This window comes from Danio rerio, chromosome 22 (genome assembly GCF_052040795.2).
Source record: "Danio rerio strain M-AB ecotype USA chromosome 22, GRCz13ab, whole genome shotgun sequence".
Taxonomy (NCBI): Eukaryota; Metazoa; Chordata; class Actinopteri; order Cypriniformes; family Danionidae; genus Danio; species Danio rerio.
Window position 1 is genome coordinate 13,674,145 of NC_141042.1, and position 18,356 is coordinate 13,692,500.

At 35.8% G+C, this 18,356-nt stretch overlaps 1 protein-coding gene across 2 annotated transcripts in view; it reads right to left on the reverse strand.

Moving 5' to 3' along the window:
- The window catches only part of ahr2 (aryl hydrocarbon receptor 2), a 98,339-nt gene that overhangs the window by 78,964 nt on the left and 1,019 nt on the right, over nt 1-18,356 (reverse strand). The window contains exon 1 of one of the 2 annotated variants that reach the window (XM_087302367.1): nt 8,455-8,630. The gene's annotated coding sequence lies outside the window, so the exon portion shown is untranslated. 2 annotated transcript variants of the gene reach the window in all.

Here is an 18,356-nt window from a genome sequence, read left to right on the forward strand (position 1 = left end):
CATAGAGTAAATATATTCCTGGGTCGTGCCTTTTGCAGTTAAGCAGAATGAAAAACACATGGACGCAATAAAGCAAGGTCACAGAGGTCTTTGTGGGTCCGTCATGATGGTCAAATCATTTTTTTAAAGCACGGTCTCACAGACAAACGTGCTATCATCGCCCAACTAACAATTACTTCCAACCAAACCGTTTCATAGTTTTTAGTTTTTTCATGGTCACTTTGCTTTAGTGGTCCACTGCCTGTTATTATTTGCTTAGAAAGTATTACAGAGCAAAATAAATAAGCATCGGAATTTCTCCTAAAATTTTATATTAGCTCCAGTGATATTTTGGTTGTCGAGGCTGAATTCATTTATTTTAGGATACTGAAGACATCACTTCTGGGACATCTGACATCTCTCATTCTTTCGTCTGCCCTCCTGTGTAAAAGTGTTTCAAGCCAATCACATGAGGTATGACATCATGACTGTTTTCCTTTAGCAGGTCCCAACACGCAACAGTTTCTCATGCCGACTTATACACAATACACCATGGACCATCTGAAAACTCGTCTCTTTGTTCTCCCAGAGTCTTGTTTGGTTTTAACGCACATTTCTTCAGCACATTTTCTCGCTCTCGCTTTGGCTCTCCTCTATACATACAACCAAGCTCTTTCTTTTCCCCCTGTTTCCTTTCAGAGTTGGCACTCGTCCTGTAAAACCAACCACTGGAAAGACGGTTTCAAAATGTTTGCAGCCATTCTTGCACAACAGTTTTTTTTCTCTCTGTCTGCATGAACTGCACCACTCTAAAGGTTTACTGAGGACAACAAGGAACAATCTGAAGACATTTGGCAATCTAGCTTGAGAAAAAATGTACTACAAATCCCAAGGTGCATCCCAAGGTGCATTCCTGCAAATCTTCTTTTCGACATCCTTGTTTTTTGTTGTTGATTATACACACTAGACAAAGATGTCGACCAACTTCGCATGCTTACTCGACTTTAAATTAGGACTCAGAAATACTTTCTAGCGACTACAAAAAAAAGTTTATTGATTTATTCAAGATGTTTCCTTGTTGTATCTAGATTTGAGTTGCATAATATATTGAAATATTAATGGTGGAAGGAAGCAGGGTGCAAATTATACATTGAAGATTGGGAGGGTCTTGTTAGTTTGTAAAAAATGCTTCAGTGGACCAAAATTTTTTATTTAATTGAACTAAACTAAATGTTTTGAGGAATATTGAGTGTATTCTGACCTACAGTACGTTCTGATTAGCTCTTTCAGTAGTTTTCATTAGCTATGTTTCCATTCAAAAATGCTAATTAAATGTATGCGCAAAAATTGAAATATTGCATAAAAGATGTGCGAATAAACAGCGTTTGCATTCAAGTAGTTAAATAGAATAAAATCGTCACTTCCTGCGTGAATCTTTTCTTCATTTAATAAATCACTTTTACCCCAGAAGACGATACCGACACGCAATGAACACGTGGTGGCATTTAAATGCGTCAGACGCGAAGCATAGCCAAAGTTCTGGAGGTAGTTAATAATATAATAACAGTAATATTAAAATGGTTCAGGCGTTTAAGAATAATCCAAAACATTGTTGTCGATATTTATTATATAAGCTCTTACTAGGCTTTCTAGAAACATTTGTGCAGGTGTGTTGAGGCAAGTTGGAGCTAAGATCTGCAAGACCAACTTTTGACACCTCTGCAGTACATAGTTAGTTTGTAAACTTGTTTTTATTTGTAAAAATTCTTGCTTTTAATTTTACATTAAGAAAATAAAGGTTTCTTTAAATATTAAAATATATAAAATTTACACTGTAAAAATAATTCGTAATTTTAAGGTTTATTTCCAGCAGCTGGGGTGCCCCCCCCCCCCAAAAAAAACCACATAAAATAACAGCCGTTAAATTACAGAAATTTACTGTAAAATAACGGACGTTAAATTACAGAAGTTTACTTAAATTTTCATTTCTGGTAAAAAAAATTTTTATACGCTTTTTATATAAATATATATATTTATTTAAATAGACTACAATTTAACAAGCAGATTTTTTTTCAAAAATGCTAGGGCCCCATACCTGGAATTGTTTAGGGCCCCCAAATTATTAAGTCCGCCCTTTCCTGTTTTCTTTAAGTCTACACCAAACCTAAACCCAACCTACTTGTGGTGTAATCCCTTTGGAGGTCTCCCGACTGCAACCTACTTGCTGTAATTCGCACCCTGGGTGGAATTACTGTACAGACAAGTGAGGAAAATGTCAACAGCAAATATGGGGGAGTTTACACAACAACATGTTGAGTCAAATACGGGAAACCTTTTATGTCTGTTGGTTTACATGACAATGGCATTTGTGGACCAAAAATACACACATTTTGAGTTCAAAGTAGAAGTTTGCGGTGTCCATGAAAATATTCAAAAGCAAATGAAAGAAAGAATTTAGAAGTGACGACGTCCCACATGTGCACAGTACACGTTTAGGTGGATTTAAGGGAAGCACAAACAAACACACAATGGCAGAGTGTGCGGTAGTGTTGTTTGACTAAGTGTTTCCAAACGCTTCATCAGCAAAGTGTGTATTTACTTCAAATTACGACCAACACCTTACATATATCGCCAATTATACAGACCTGAGCTTTGACAACAGTCCATCACTTCCCTACAGGTAGTTTAATAATAAAGTGACTACACCAAAAATTGGCCCAGCATACACTCAAAAAATGATGTTTGCTGCTTTTTCAAACTACTTATTTAAAATGAGCTAAAACAACATAATTGTTTAGTTTTTTAGGGACAACCTAATTGTTTTATGTGCAATTTACCTAATTGTGTGAAAACTAATGAGTTAACTTAATTCCTTTATGTTGTCCCAACACAAATCAATTGTGTGGAACCTGGCATTCTTAATAGTGTGTGTAAATGTAGATCTTTTGAAATAATTATTGGACATTAGGGCTGTAACAATACACCAAACCCACGATTCGGTTCGTATCACGATTTTTGACCCACGATTCGATTCGTATCACGATTTTTTATTTTATTTTTTTCGTGTGGGGTGGGAAAAAAAAGATTTTTAAAACTATTTTTAAATAAATGACATTTGAAAAATCTTTATAAACTAAACATCAAAGAACAATATTAACTATGCAAATTATTAACAATATAAATAGCCATATATAAAATAAATAAATAGCCAAAGCTATCACTTCTGTTTTCTTTGTAACAAAATACTGTTGAAAAACCAAACATTACTAAACTCCATTGTTTAGATGGTTCAAGCATGTTGAAAATTATTTTTCAATCAAGTTCTCTTACAAAGAAAAAGTAAATTAAATAGCTACTAGGGATGCTCATTTCGGTTAATTTTGCTAACCGACAACCGCCGCTCATTAATCGGTTATTAACGGTTAACTGGTCAGATTACTATTAATTTTATATTAAACAAATTGACGTGTCTATTTTGTGTATGACACATTAAATATTGCATTTTAAAATACTGATTTATTTTTATATATTAATAGCGGAACAGAACAACAGAGCATCTTCACGCATCTGCAGTGTTTAGCACAGAAGAGCAGAATAATCTAAATGAAATGAATAAAATAAATAGGACTGCCCTAAATTATTTTCACTTAAATAATTAATTTATATTACAAAACGAAAATACTGACTGATTCTTTTTAATAACCGGCATAGGCTTTTTTTCCAATCATATGTTTTTTTCTTCCGTCAAACAAAAATAGCTGACTTCTTCAAATTGCTTGCTCCACGGAAAATATGCATTTATTTAATGCCCCGCTGTTATTATTATAATCACAAAACCTTTACATTTTTAATAGAAATCATTATTTTAAAGATTATGTCCTGATATAGCCTATGGTTTCCTCTCTCTCCCTCGCGGTTCAAGTGCGCGCTGCGTGATGAAAAGACAGCAACAACGCGCGCATATGTAGACTTTTTGTAAACAGTTTTGTTGTTTAAATATGATATTGCATTAATCTGCGTATATGCTTTAAGCTGTAAAATAAAAAGTAAATCCTATTTGTTGCGTTTATTACGCAGATCCAGGTCAACATAAGCGCTGGTTTAGTATCAACAGGTCTGTATCAAACAGCAATATTCTTCTTCCATTTTGCTTCTTTGGCAAATGTGTCTGTAGGCACGGGTTATACGTTATCGTCCCGCAAATTAAGTATGCCTTGCAGTTAAACAAACGGCCGAAAACGAGGCGCACCTAACTGCCTTTATGTTGACAAGGAAAAAAGAAGAGGCGCGGTCCTCTTATGAAACGACTGAATCAGCTGGGTATCGATTGTGCAAAAGTGTTGCTGTCTGTGTTGTTACAATTGTAATATTTAATACTATTGTGATATTCAAGATTTGTACATTCATACAGCTCTGGATAACTTAAAACAGCGATTAGACCGTCAGAGCGGCATTAATGCATCCTGAAGTAAAGCGAAACGGCTATAAACTCCAGCAAGATAGAGTGATTGTATGCAGAGCCATATACCTTTATCTCTAAATAAAGTATAACTATAGAAACTGTGTTTATTTTAACTGAAAGCTTCGTCGTGTTTTCTGACCTCACGCACCTGTCAGTCAGCACTCTCAAAGGTTCAAACAGAAAGCGCACAACACGGTTACAGAAAAGTTTGCGCTGTTACCTGACATCTGGTGAACGCCCATCCCTCTCTGCGCAGCCACATTAACAGTGTGAGCAAATCATCGTATATGCGCTGAAAATCCGGCCGCTTTGACAGCATTGGCAATGTTTCTGGCGTTGTCGGTTGTCAAGCGGGGTTAAGTTGGTTTTGTTTTTGATATTCTTGACACATTCAGACGGCCCCTTACTAAGAGCTCCGTGCGAGCTCTCCCGGCTAAATATTGCGAGGGCTTAAACGGAGCAGTGCTTGTAATGTCGAACGAAAAAAAGTGTTAATTAGCTCAACTTTTGCAGGCACACGTGACGTTATTGGAAAGGTATCACGGGGTGGGTGTGTCGCGATTCTCCCTTATCACACCGCGACACAGGATCGTAGATCTGAGTGTCGCGATTTCGATTTTATATCGTGTATCGTTACAGCCCTATTGGACATGAACTTTTTTAAAATGCAAGGATCAAAACATTTTTGGCTACATCGTTGTCGTGTAAATGTAGCCTTAGAATTAGAATACCCGAAGAAGTCATTCATTTAGCATTTTGAAGTCTAAATGTTTGCATGTTGACTTTTTACATCCTGAATTAGACTTAAATCTATAGTGGGATCCTTACTAGGGCTGTGATTAATCGCAATCGCAATTTGAAGCACCACAATTACTTAATTGCAAGAGGCTGCAATATAAAATATATTTGATGTATTATTTAATTTAAACAAATGCGTGTGTTACGGTCTCACTAGCCAATTGAGGAAGCATACTTTCGTTCTGCCCAATCGAAATTACACAACTGATCTAAGCCCACAATTAAAAAAAAATTGAATTGAATATTTTGGTTTCAAAGTCACAGACAACAAACAAAAACAAAAACTTAAATTTTAAGAGCTGTCTCAGAATTGTTACCATGCCTTTAAGATTATTGAGCTGAAGCTTGACTACAAAATTAAATCGTAAATCAAATCGCAAAATAAATCACAATAATAATATTAAAAAAATTATTATATATATATATATACAGTATATATATATATATATATATATATATATATACATACACACACACACACACACACACACACACACACACACACACACACACACACACATATTTATATGATAAATAATCTATTGGAAGTAATATCATTATTCCAAAACTCCACAATACTGCATATTTTTCAGCGTCGTACAGCTCAATATGAATCAATTTACAAAACATAATTTTATACAAATACAAAGAATATTAAATGAAAGCGAATTTCTACGTTAATGTTTCTGAATATGCCAAAATTTGGCTGAAATACCATTCTACTCTCATTCAGCTTAACAGATACATTTATGTCAAAACCTATATTTATTATATTATACAATTTTAGCAATAATTAAACAGATAAAAGCCTTCTTGCTGATAAATTGGTAGAACAGCAGATTAAAGAACCATGGGTATTCATCTAAAATTATGATTAATTATATGCACCATGATGCTAAAATTATGTCTTTTAAGGTCATTAAATGATTCTTGAACTAAATATCACAAACAGGAATTTTTTGGCATATGAACTATTTGCACTGGGTGTCATCTGTAGGTCATAATTGAGTCATTTTTACCATAATTTACAAAAAACAACCACTAAAATGTAATTGGGAGTAACAATAGTTTGTTGTTTAGATGCCTGCAAACCAAAAAAAGTTGACCCAAAGTTTACAACTAATATTTAGATGAAAAGATTTTGAAGATCACGGAAATGTAAACCGAGTCAACTGTGCGTCCAAACTTTTCAATGTTGTGTTTTAATGCAATCTCATGCCCTTCCCCCTTCACCAAACTCCTTTTGCAAGAAAACATGAAAACAGATCTGAGATCAGAAAGAAAAGAAAAGAAAAAAACTAATTCAGCCAACAGCGGTTGTTTTCCACCCGATAACCTCAGCTGAAGCTCAGCCACATCTGGTTTGGATCAAAAACCCAAGTTGTGGGAAAAAAAAGGAAAGAACAGAACTAAAATTGGCTCCAATGGCACACATTCACTAAATCTTACTGCCTCCGAGAAGGCTGCCTACATTAGATATTTGGACATTTTTGATTCCTACCGATTTCCAATTGATTTTGGCAATGTTAATATTTACAGTAAGCATCATCTCTTTAAATGTCAATAAAACAAAAAAAAAAAATGCTGTTAACAGTTGGTTTGTTTAAATCTCTTTTAGTGAATCACTTTTAACAGCTAAATTGATTCAAACTTATGACTCAGTGATTCATTGGTGAAAGGATCGTGAACTGATTTTGTTGTACTGCTTTGAGGATCTCATATTAATATACGCAATCAAGACTTTTAAATAAAAATAAATAAATAAAAACCAACAAACTAGAACTGCTTTTTTTGCGAGATACTAATGGTCTAATCTGAATAAATGATTTATGCTAAGCCAAGCTAAAATTGCAACCATCCAGACCCAAAGATCAGCCGAATGTGCGCTGTAAATAAAATTATATATATATATATATATATATATATATATATATATATATATATATATATATATATATATATATATATATATATAATTATTAGCCCCCCTTTTGATTTTTTTTCTTTTTTAAATATTTCCTAAATGACGTTTAACAGAGCAAGGAAATTTTCACAGTATGTCTGATAATATTTTTTTCTTCTGGAGAAAGTCTTATTTGTTTTATTTCGGCTAAAATAAAAGTTACAAATATTTAAAAAAAACATTTTAGGGACAAAATTAGTAGCCTCTTTAAGCTTATTTTTTCCGATGGTTTACAGAAAAAAACATCATTATACAATAACTTGCCTAACTACCCTAACCTGCCTAATTAACCTAATTAAGCTAGTTATGCCTTTGAATGTCACTTAAAGCTGTATAGAAGTGTTTTGAAAAATATCTAGTCAAATATTGTTTACTGTCATCATGGCAAAGATAAAAAAAAATCAGTTATTAAAAATGAGTTATTAAAACTATTATGTTTAGAAATGTGTTGAAAAAAATCATCCCTCAGAAATCGGGGAAAAATTAAACGGGGTGAATAATTCAGAGGGGCTAATAATTCTGACTTCAACTGTGTGTGTGTGTTTGTGTGTATATATATATATATATATATATATATATATATATATATATATATATATATATATATATATATAATTATACACATACTGAAAAATAAGGCAAACAATGAAATTTTGCATTAAGTAAAATTTAAAGTTACTTATTTACATTAACATTTCAAATTAAAACGGAATATATTAGTCTATTTAATGCATACATTTGGTTTTGCAGCAACTGTAAAATAAATTAAAACATGTTTAAAATGTACAATAAAAAATATATATAAAACACCTTATATTTAGACCCTATAAATTAAGTTTCCATATAAAAAATACATTTATAATACTACTACTACTACTAATAATAATAATAATAGAAAAACTACAGTTGAAACAAAACAATTATATTTTTTATATGGAAATGTCTGCAAAATTTAGAGGTAATAACAAGATGCTAATGGTCTAATCTGATTCAATGATTTATGCTAAGCTTAGCTAACCTAAAAAGTGCAACCAACCATACCCGGAGACCAGCTGAATGCATTGAAAAAATGCTAAAACTCAAGCGGAGAGTGGTAAAATGAGCCTATTTCCAAAAGAGGAGTGTTCCTTTAAGGTCAACGGGTGCAAACTGAAGTTTTGTCAGCATGTTCAGGTCACTGCCTCAAACATTATCTGACCGAGCAGAGAGACACATCATCAGCATCATTATCGGGTGTCTGCTTTCCTCATACCTTACTCCAGACAAGACTTGTGGGCATTTGAAGTGACGGACAAGCTGAAACTCTACTCTGCGAGGGAGGGACTTTTCTACCCTGGTGCTGACCCAAATTTCTTTCAGCGCACATCAAAGCCTGGTCTCAATGTACTCGAGCACTCAAGCCAGAAATACCCTTCTCAAAAAGCACAACGCAGTAAACATGGGCTTTTTGAAGATGCTTTGTCAAGGGCGCGAACATCCTTACGTCACGGCTGGGGGAGGAACGTCATGTGAGCGATAAACAAAGCAGCTGAGCTTCATTTACTCGATTCTGTTTCTAAAATGATGAGCAAGTTTTAAAGCTGATGATCCTAACGACTTCAACATTTTTGGGCCAATCTGGTTGTGCTCAAGGGAATAAATTCAGCACAATTAAAAGCGCCAATGGTTTTAAGTGTTGATGAAGCTTTAACTGCTGGAAAGCACTTTGGTTATAAATGCGCTTTAAATAATATTTGTATTGTTTGTGATTAAAGCTCACCTTAAATTGCACAATTTACTGAACAATTATGGTTCTGTCATCGTTTAATCGTCTGTATAATGTTTGTTCTTTTGTTGAGCACAAAAGAGGCTTCTAAAATGATTCTTGACATGCAATAATAGTCAAAAGGATGATGTTATCACTGCTTTTTTGAAATCATATCATTACACTATTATTTTAAGGATTAAAAACAAAGCAAAATATCATTCTTTTTCGGATCACGCATAATAGGAATTTCACGTTGGGTTTATATTTCTTTAAATATAGCTACAATACTGTCTGTTTTTTAACTCTTCAGTTACTAAGTGAGGTTTATTCATAAACTAATTTCGAGAGGAGCACGTGATTATGATTGAATATGGCTGGTTCTGCATTAGCATGCATGATCCACCAATCAGGCCATTCCTAACCCACCATAAAGAGCCAGGGTTTTTCACTACAGCCATCTTCGATTTGAAGAATCCCCCCTTCAGGGCTCGAAATTATATGCGCCCGAAAATTTATCTATGCGACCTCATAATATATATGGGAGCATTAGTGCGACTGCAGATAATGGTTGTAGTGCGACCTGTTATGATTTTTTCTAAAAACGTGCTGAATCGCTCTTCCCTGCCGCTATATTGGTTTATATAAGCCGTCAATCACGCAAGGTATTCCGCTGTCAGATGACAGGGAAGGAGCTTTTATGACTACAGGAAATGCAAACGGCTGAAGAGTGAAAACTTAAAGCACACAGGTTTGCAAACCCCACCTAAAGTTGAGGTGCAGATGAGAGCGATCATGACGTGGTGAATATTGATCCGCCAGCTGAGATCAATCGAGTACGTGCTTTTCGGAGAAAGCGGTCGAATCTCGATGCGTTGCATTCACTGCGTGTTCTAATACTGTACATATCATCGCCAAAGAAGCTCGCCTTTACTAAGTTTAGACTGAAACTGCGGCTCATAACAAACAGCGGTATTCCGCCGGTGGTCACCGCAAGAATCCTGCTCAACCTGCTCATTTATTGGGTCGGCTGACTCGCCTGCTTTCCACTAACACAGAAAAATGAAAATCAGCTCAGACTGAACCTTTAAATTGACAAAAACTGAAACCAAAACTTTTAAAGAGTGATAGAAGTGAGACTTTACTTACTTTCTTTTGTCTATTCTTACTTGAGGTGTATTTATTTTTTTTATTTAGTTACTGATGACTGTTTTGCAGCTTTCAGCCTTGAGTTTAATTATTTATTATAATCTTTTGTTTGTTTTGTAGCAGAAATATTATTTATTAAACTGACATGCATATATAAACAGCAATACAAAATAAATATTTCTTACTGCAATGCCTAATTTTTGTTTGATGCAAACTATACATTTGTTTTTCATAAAGTAACAGACTTTTTATAGCAGAAAACTTGCATTCAAGCACATTCAAGGCAGCATGATGATGACAAATGTAATTCATTGTTACTATAATTGTCATTTTCATCATCATTAATATTTTATATTTATTTGACATTCATTTTGGAATTATTGCACACAAATATCAATGTCATTACAGCATTAGTTATAGTTGTTTCTAGTTTTTGTTAGTCCTAATTGATGTTGTATTAAAATACAATAAATCCCTTAAAATACAATTTGCAGCGGTGCTTAATTATTTTTGGTGGGTGCTCCTAAATTTTTTCTGGTACTCCTAAATTTTTGAAGTTGGTAGCACCGGTGCTACCAAGTAAAAAAGTTAAAGAGCCCATATTATACATGAAATAGGGTCATATCCTGGTTGTAAGGGTCTCCAACAACAGTCTAATATGCATGCAAGGTCAAAAAACACTTTCATGGTCTTATAATCTGCATTTATTTTTACCTAATTATCCCAGCGACTCCTGTATGAATCGTCCAGTGATTCATTTGTTCCCAAACCCCTCCTTAGCGCGGAGCTAATCTGCGCTGATTGGACCGATGACAGTCTGTCGCGATTGGTCGACTGCCTTCAGTCAGAGAGGGAAATGGCCAATAGCTAATCAGCAATTTAAAAAGTAATCACAGTTCATACACGCTCGATAGTGCAGACGTGGATTTTAGCTGCCACACTATGGCGAGTGGATAGTGCCACGGATAACCGAACGAAGGAGACAGTCGTGTACTCGCCATACCACACACACACAAAAACACACACACACCTCCGGATGACAACGCTCCCGCTTCCGCCCGCACCCGCCAGGTTTTAGCCTGAGAACCCGCTCCGTTTTCTGCCCGCCGCGCCCGGTCCCGCTAGAGCGGAGAACACAACCAAAAATCACCCAGTATACAGTCCAGACAGCAGGCCCGTGCAGAGACCGTCCGAAGGGCATATGCAGGATAAATTTTTTGAAGGGGGGGGGGGGTGTTGAATGGTGTTGCGCGCGTACTGAAGAGCGGTGTTGTCGCGCGCGTATTCAGGAGCGGTGTTGTCGCGCGCGTACTCATGACCGGTGTTGTCGCTCGCCTACTGAAGAGCGGGACCGAAGGTGTGCCGCGTCGCGGGGGCACTTTTGATCATTTTGGAAGGGCACTTTCTATCCAAGACTAAAAAGGGCATGTGCACTGCACAGGTTGAGCCCTATGTGTGCACGTGCCTGCCAGACAGCCAAGCTGTCGTTCGTTCGTTCGTTCGCTCGCTCGCTCTCTCTCTCTCTCTCTCTCTCTCTCTCTCTCTCTCTCTCTCTCTCTCATACGCGCGCGTGCGCACTAACACACACACAAGCACCACGCAGACTCTCTCTTTCTAATTCGCATAGCAATATCCGTGATATTGCTAGACAGCCCGCTCCCGTCCCAAATTAAACCCGTTACCGACCGCTCCCGCGATTTATTCGGAAATTTATTCCCGCGGCTGTCCCCGCGCCAGATTTCTGCGGCGCGGGAATAAATTTCCGAATAAATCGCGGGAGCAGAACTCTAGCACGGAGCTCCATAAACAAACAGCACGCGTCGCGTTTTTAACGTGACTTTGCACGCGATAAGATAAAATATCCAGTTAACCTGATACAGTACACGCGGTTACAAGTAACAAATCACAACTAAATACATTTGCAAGCTAGAGTCAACGAGGCAACAACTTTAACCGCACGTACTTACACTTGAGAAATGGAAGAAACCCATCCTGATGTCCATCAGTAAGTTACTGATCCTTCCTTTAACAAACGCAGATGAAGTATTCTTTGTAGCATGTAGCTTCCAGAAGTTTCCAGTAGTTTCCAACTGCTTGGCTATAATGCTGAGGTTTCATCTTTGGGTAGAGACTCAATATATCCATCTGCAATGTGACTTCAATCGACCGGCATGTTTGTGTGCGTGTGTGTGTGTGTGTGTCTGGGTTACTGCGTCAGAGGGCGGGGCCTCAGGTTTGAAATCTCCCGGGTTTGCGCGTGCACGTGAAAAACTTTGTTTCGTTCGTACGTCATGGCGAAACACCTAATGAGTCGGTATCAAGGCGACTCGTTTGAAGCACTATGAATCGACTCTTTTATAGATGAATCAACAGTTTTAAACACTGTATTCTTACAGATTTAAGCCTTAGCTGGATACTTCACTTCACTTAGAGCTGTGTTACACACTACATGGAGGGGAATTTTCAAAAACCCATAATATGGGCTCTTTAATTTCGAGCCCTGCCCTTCCACCCCTACCTTTTCACCTTTCCCTCCATAGGGCAGCACGGTGGCCCAGTGACTAGCACTGTCGCCTCACAGCAAGAACGTCACCGGTTCTAGTCCTTTAACAGGCCGGTGGTCGTTTCTGTGTGTAGTTTGCATGTTTTTCCCGTGCTTGCGCAGGTTTTCCCCGGGTCCTCTGGTTTCCTCCCGCATTCCAAAAACATGTACAACAAGTAAATTGATAAATCTAAATTTGCAATACAGGTAATCTCATAATGCAGCATATCTTTTAATGGCATTTAATTTTTAGTCATCAGCTCTTATCAAGGGGGAGTTGTCGAGATCTACCTGAGCTCAAGGCTCCCCTCTTCCTCCAAATGGGAGGGAGCCCAGGGTTCAAGAGCCTTCGAGCTCAGGGCTCTCTCCCGGGACAGCATGCCAAACTTGCTTATAATCAATCATCAGCTAAGTGTGAACTCTTGAAAAGACAGTGTTGAGCAATAACGCGTAACTGGTAATGTTACAATAGTTTGGGATTTTTCATTAGTTTTAGTTTTTATTTTGTGACAATCCTCCCATGTTAAAGCTCAACATCAGCATGATCTGAAAGTTTACAATTATGTTTTGCAACCCAACTGAAGCATGATTTACTTATTTAAATTTCATTAAGATTTGCTGTTTTGGAATAAACCTTTGTTCGCTAGATCCTCTCATTTAAGCCCTCTGTTTACCCGCGCTGCAGTTCAAGTTTAGTTCCATCAGAGCAGGGTGTCATTTACTGTTTGTGCACGGTTCTCAAATTAGATCTCTGTGTACTGTACTAATACCCGAATAACTCTGGAAATCCGTTTATTTCGAGTCAGAGGGCATATCAGGCATGCTTAAAAGTCTTTGTGGATAAGTGCTTACTGGAGACGTGAACTGTTTCAAATGATTCAGTTCGATTTGGTAAACTAGTTCAATCGGTTAAGATCCGGTTAAAAAGAATGATTCCTTTGCGATCAGGATCACTGATACGCAATTAAGACCCGTTATTGGGCACAAATGTGTTAAATTAATTCTTTAAAGTGTCTGCTCGGGTCATGTCCAGTCGTTGTTTTGGTCACACTTTATTTTAATGGTCCGTTTGTTGAATTTAAGTTACATTGCATCTACATGCCAACTAATTCTCATTAGATAAGGAGACAAATAGGTTGGGATTAGGGTCAAGGTAAGAGTTAGGTTTAGTGTACAGTAAGTTGGCATGTACTATAGCAAAGTTTCTTATAGTTAGTTAAATGTCTGTTGAATGTCTGTATCAAAAGATATTCAGCAGACAGTCTACCTATACTCAAATGGACCATCAAAATAAAGTGTTACCGTTGTTTGTCACGGGAGCAACAGCAAGGACTGACTGGAGGAGGACAGGCCTGATCTGGCCAATAGCATCAGGATTACACATTACTGATATGCTGTATGGGGGTCTAACACCTGGCATAAAACTGGCAGCGTATAGTATATGGACTTACTTCTAAAAGGCTTATGTATTAAATACATTAACTAAAATTATAGCAAAAACGTCCTTCGTTTTTGTAAGTTTCAGTTAGTTCTATTTTTTTCAACTTGTATTTATTTTATTTCAGTTAACGCAAAATTTGTAATTTCTGTTTTCGTTTTTTTGTTCGTTTTTGTTAATTGTAATAATTATAATAACCTTGTACTGTAAAGACATTGTTGACAGTAACTAATACTGTAACACATTACTTTTTCAATATTTTAACTCCATTACAATAATAGGTAGGCCGAGTATGCATGTGAGAGACTATTAACGTTATTATTATCAATTACAATTACTATTATGTTTGTTGTTTAAAATAAATAACTATCTGTATAGCAAAATTGATTAGTTTAGTAGACACAGTGACACATTTCTGTAATATTTCAGAACATGTTATTTAAAATGTTGTATTGCTCTGAAAAATGCTGTGATTTTTTTATTTTGTTTTAAATATTTTACAGCTGTTACACAACGGCTGATTTTGCTCTTTGAATATATACACTTTCCACAAGTTGCTGACATTTCACATTTAATTTGTGGTTAGTTTGAAAATTGCTCATCGATTTCATTTTTGAGCAGCTGTTATGTTGTTTAGAATTTGTCAAATGTATTGTTGTCTATAATAGCAGTTTCTGAATGATAATTTACATTACTTTTATTTATTTATTTCATAAAGGTTTTGTGTTTGTTGTATAGTGTTGCTCTTTTCATACTCGAGCTGTGAAGGAACATGTTTAGGGGTTAAATAAAAACTTTTATGACACTTTTCTTTTTTTTTTTGGCTTTTTTGTTACTGAATATATTATTCAGCTGGTTTATCACCGTGTGACATTTTTATTTTTGTACTGCTGGTTCGACAAAAAAAAATAATTATTTTTAAACATTATTTATTTAATTTGTCTTGTGTTTTAGTTGTAAAAACGCAAATGAATAAAAACCGTGAAGCTGATCAAAAGTGTATTTCCCATGCAGAACAGAAATGTTTAAATTTTTAAGGGCATTAAAAATGTCTCAAAAACTCAAAGATTACTTTAACAGTAATGCATTACTTTTTGTACACGATAAGTAATCGATAAAGTAATTGAGGTACTTTTTGAATGAAGTAACTAGTGACTGTACATGTCAGTTTTTCATTAAATAGTCACAATAGTGTTTATTTTTACCTTTAAAAATAAAAAGTTCCTAAAAGAACTATTTTGGGTCCCTTAAATGACAACTTGAACTTTCTATTAGATGGAAATTATGAGATTATTTTTATGTTTTTATGTCAAATTATATTTTGAGTTCTTTTTTGTAATAAAAGTTCTTACAAAACAATCAATGTAGATTTTTAAGATTAGTGCCAAGTTTTTTTTTCCATCATTATCATTAATAGTATTTCATTTTTAATTGCATTTACTTCTGATGTAATCTTTTGGTTCCTTTTTGTCTGGAAAATAATGATTAAAATACATAATTGTTATAATAGTCAAATTAATTGAAAATTCCATCCATTTCTTCGCATTGTGTAGCTTAAGTGTGCAAAAATCAAACTGAATCACTGTAATTTTAAAGAAAGAAAGAAAAAATCTTTGCAACTTTTTTTGTCGTTTTAAAGGATTCATCAGATGTTGGCACATGCTGTGCTACTTTTCAAGCAATTCCACAATCATTCAGACTCTCAACCTGCCATGAGATTCTGAAAATTTCCAGCTGTCATTCCAGCTGTCCATCTTTTTGATATTAAGTTATTAGTAAAAATATTTGTGCGCTGCCATTCCACACTTTGGTTTCACAAAGATTTTTTCCCCTTTAAAAAAAAATCAACTGTGCTTTTCCAAACAAAGTCACGCAGATTTCCTCAACCCACCCATGAGATGCTGAAAACTTCCAGTCGAGGTTCCAAGTGTGAGCTTTCAGCAGAAGGGTGAGGTTAGCCAGTTCATTACTTGCGCCTGTGTTTTTGTTTTTGCATAGATTAGAAGCGAGGAAATCTTGACAAGGTTCTTTTGAGAGAGAGAGAGAGAGAGAGAGAGAGAGAGAGAGAGAGAGAGAGAGAGAGAGAGAGAGAGAGAGAGAGAGAGAGCTTCTACTGTTCTACAGCATTCCAACTTCCAGCAATGGCGGTGTGAAGCCTGGAGTCTGGTTACACTCCCTCTCAATGCCCTCTTTGTGTTTTTGCCTTCACCATCCTGGCTCACTTTAACGTCTATCAGCACGCTAAAACACACATACACACACTGCAGTTCCAGCTCCAGCGAGCACCTATTCTGAAATGCGGACATACTGTGCAAAGGTCGTCCGTCTCCTGTGCCAATGACGGGCGTAATAAACACATAACCCAGTGGGTGGGCAAGAGCGGGCTGTCAACAGGTATGGGGCTCTGCATGGGCCAAATGCACTGGGTGCAAATCAACAAGTGTAAATTCTCACACAAATCCCTCCTGTCCGTCAGCTCGAGTGACGGTGATGCACAGTAATACACTTATTATTATACTTCTTATTAGTGTTCATGTTGCAGAATTACTTGCGCATGCTGTAAACTGGCATGCTGGCGCCTGATCTGTTGCATTGAAGAAAAAGAGTTTTTGGCATAAGGGATAGCAGAAAGATTATTGTCTTAACTGGCGAACTGGCACATTTTCCAATAGCCTTATCACTTTTAATGGGACATCAATTGGTGAATTTTGAGTGAACTTTTTCAGGATTTCATTGAGTAGACTGTAAAAGTGTGTGGTTGGAACCTTAAAAATAGGTTTGCATGTTGTTTTTAGTTAATTTGACACGTTGACTAACTAATTGTAGAACTAAATTGTCAAATTTCTTAATTTTATTTTTCTAGTCAGTTTGATTACACGAAGAAATCTTGTGTAAAACGTGTTCTTTTGAAGTTATTTTGAGGTTATGTAAATAGCAATATTACATTTTTTTGCAATTTATCCATCCATCTATAATTGATTTTTTTTTTCACACATTGAATACATCAACACGCAACTAAAATAATAAAGATTAATCATACAGACGGTGGTTAAATCATACATATGGTGGTTAATGATAATTATGTACATGTGTTTATATGCTTGAAAATGTCCTTTATTTTGACAATAATAATGATGATGATGATGATGATTATTATTATAAATATTTCTATAAAAACAACATTCATAGTTAATATTACAATTAAAAATGTGATCACTATGACTTTAAAAATTTTTTGAAAAAAATTGAAAAAAAAAAAAAAGCCAATTCATAATTTAATAAACAATATGGTCACACTTTATTTTAAGCTTTAACCCTATTTAAAAACCTAAATCAATTGACACTGTTAGCTCAATAACCTTCTAATTTGCGGCTCATTAATAGTTATTAAGGTAGTGGTTGGATTTAGGTATTGGGTAGGATTTGGGATGTAAAATAAAATCATACTCTATACATACTAATAAACATCCAATATCTTAATAATAGGCAGGTAGTAAGCTATTAGTTAATGGGAATTGGTACTTAAACTAAAGTGTCACCGATAAAATTAAATAATTAATAATAATAACAATCTTTTATTATAGGCATTACTACAGACATGAAATAACACTCTGCGTTTGATAATCATCACTGCCTCCAACTGTTTTTTATTCTGTGCTAAATATGAAACTCTTTTGTTGGCCTGCATGCATTGTAAACACAATACTACTGTAATTACCCATTATATTTGCATGCAATATGTGAAACATGAACACACTGAATGTAAAGTGAGCTAGCTCGAGATAAGGAAAAGGAAAGTTATTGTCTTGAAAGTAAATCACACAGTCTTGTTCTCAGTGCAATGCACATAACTACATATAAGCAGCATTAACTGTATCCTCCAAAAACATCGTTCTCCAAGACAATTCCTTCCCCCCCTGACCAAGTTATCTGCGAAATCCTGAAAGCAGAGCATTAGCAAGCTCCTACAACAACTTAAAAGGCGTGCTTTGGCTTTTCAGCCAGTTCCACCACAGTTGCGTAAGAGTTTGCGTGACTTAAAAATATGTTAATTTGAGGAGGGGGGAGCGGGCAAAAAAAAAAAAGTAAAAAGTAAAAAAAAAAAAACCTGTGTTCTCATGATGTGAAAAAAGACTATATCAGATTACAATAACATACTCCCCCCGGCTCACCCCTCCCTCGTGTAAGCATCGCGTGAGAGCGCCGCCAACTCTCAACTTGATTATGATTAATACAAGAGTACTATTTCCATGCCAGACCCAGAACTATACACACCAAGCC